The sequence below is a fragment of the Mastomys coucha genome, unplaced genomic scaffold (genome assembly GCF_008632895.1).
Source record: "Mastomys coucha isolate ucsf_1 unplaced genomic scaffold, UCSF_Mcou_1 pScaffold20, whole genome shotgun sequence".
NCBI classification, from domain to species: domain Eukaryota; kingdom Metazoa; phylum Chordata; class Mammalia; order Rodentia; family Muridae; genus Mastomys; species Mastomys coucha.
In genome coordinates this window covers 83,646,746-83,649,297 of record NW_022196903.1, presented here as the reverse complement: position 1 = coordinate 83,649,297, position 2,552 = coordinate 83,646,746, and positions in this window count along the sequence as shown.

The following is a 2,552-nucleotide window of genomic DNA, read 5'->3' as shown; positions in this document are numbered from 1 at the left end:
AAAAAAAAAAAAAAAAAAAAAAAGGATGAAGTTTGAAAAAAATATGAAGCCAAACACAAAGCAAAGGACAGGAATAAGACAACATGCCTCAAGAGCTGCTGCAACGTAGGGAGGTCGTGCATGTCCACCAGCAGAGGAATTGGAAGGGATATTTATTTCAATTAACAGAACACAAAGATGGTTTCTCCCATGAGTTCTCTGGAACTCATCAGTTCCTGGTGCCTCAGCATCTAGGGAGGACACCACATCCACTGTGTGTGCAGTGTTTCATCGCCTGCTTCCTCACCTTCATGGTCCCTCTGCTGACATTTCTTAATTTATAAAGTAGGGGGCAAGGACCAACACCAGTTTTTAATCTCTGAGAGTTAATAGGGAGATGAAGAAGTAACTAGGAAATACTGGTAGGTACTTTGAAGCAATTAAAGAATACTCTCTAAAATGAGAGAGTGGGGGTGCAACCCACCTCTAAGGATCCTGAAGTAATTTAAAAACTAAAACTACAGAAGTCACTTACAATACTTGTATTTGTCATATGACAGTCACAGATGCAAACAAAATTTATAGTTAAAGTTGGAAATGAAACCATCAATTCTCAGAAGATATATTTGTAACCCAAACATGGGCACAGCTACTCAGAGTCATTAAATTCAAAAGAGTAAAATAGGCCTAAAATTAAGGTTAGAGAATTTGGAGATTCTAAATCACAGAAATACATATCTTATAACGAAATCCCCTCATTCTGCAAAACACAGTCTCCTGCACTGAGGTGCTGTCAGAGCTCAGTGTCTCTTCTGCAGATGCTGAAAACCTCCCTGAAGCCCCTGAGTTCCTTGCCCCACAGCCTGCCTGGGACCTGAACACCTCTTGAATCTGTACTTGGGTGCAGGGCACTTATGCAGATGGACATGGCACAACAGGATGCTATGCCTGTGGAGATCTAAACATACTTGTCTTACTGGTGCCTTTAACCCATCTTTGCTGACTGTAAATTTAAAGTCTGTACACGATAACAGGCTATTGGGGAGCCCACAACATGATATCCATGATGGAAATTTTTCTCTGTCTCTTGACTTTATTGTATTGCAGTCTAGATAACACTGCACTGATGGTAGAGCAAGCTGGGATCAAAATTTTCTCATAAATTTCTCTGACACATCTGCCAGAGGAATAAAAAGGTCACACCAAATGGTCAGTCAAAACTTAAGTCATTCTTAATGTCAGAAATACTTGATCTTTACCTGTTTTATGATTTTTACCTTCTCTGCATTAGGATGGGGGACTGTGGAAGCTCTCATAAGTTGTCTGTGGCTCTAGGCCTATTCTCCCTGGTGTTATGGATGAAATATCTCCATACTTCCCCTGCACAATGCTCCTAGTGTTTGCCTTTCTCACTCTCAGCTGGCACTGTTCTAATCTCACTGTAAGTTTTATTCTATTCGCTCAGTAACATGAGAGCAGATTAATCCTTTCCTGTATATATTTTCTAGGTGTATATTTGGGGATTTTTTGTTTGGTTTGGTTTGGTAATATATGTAATTGTGTGTGATTCCCCTGCATTTGCCTTCTGAATGCTAGGATTAAATGTATATGCCACCAACACCCAGCCTTTTTGGTGATTTCTAAAAACATTCTTATTCTTATTTTTATGTTTGGGTTGTGGCTGTTGTGTAGTAATGTAGACTCACTTCTGTAGCTTATGCTGACCTTGAACTAGCTATCTGCTCCTTCAACTTCAGAGTTACATAATTGTGTCACCAGACGCAATGCTGCTTATGGGTTTAATATAACTTAGAGTTGTGAGATTTTTTTCTTCATCCTCTATTCTCGAGATTTTATGTGTTCTCTCATGTTACCTAGTTAAATATCATTTCATTCGGTGACACAAAGCCTCTTTACAGCTTCACTTAAAATGAAGATAGAACACACAACAGATCTTCTCCAATCTTTCTCTTTCCTCTAATCAGTTTCCAGTTATTTCTTTAGATTTTATATAAGTGTCAGCAATGGAATCACTAGATGGGGTGCATGTAGGAGACATTGCCTAACTTTGAGTGACAGATAACAGTTCTACTCTGTGAAGTGTGCCTCTGAGTATGTTCAGAATTGTCAATTGTTTCTCTCTAAGAGTCTTCACCTGTGTAATATGAAGGGCTGAGTTTGGGTTCCCCTGCACAAAGTGTGCTCTGGGGAAGTATTGATTTAATCTCAAGTATGCAGGAATGCTACAAACCCACAGTTTTGATGTTATTGGTACTATGGCTAAGCAATTATCTATGACTAATTTAATATTTAAATTTGAATGGTTTCTCCATGTAAAGTATTCTGTTTATCTATCACTTTGACTCCTTTAACATCTGTGCTTTGTGTCTCTCTTGCAGAGTATATGTTCAAGATATTCCTGGAGGAACATCTAACATATAAATCTAACATTCCTCAGCATGGGGAGACTGTGATCTGATCCCACATCTAAAAAAAAAAGAAAGAGCCGGGCGGTGGTGGCGCATGCCTTTAATCCCAGCACTTGGGAGGCGGAGGCAGGCGGATTTCTGAGT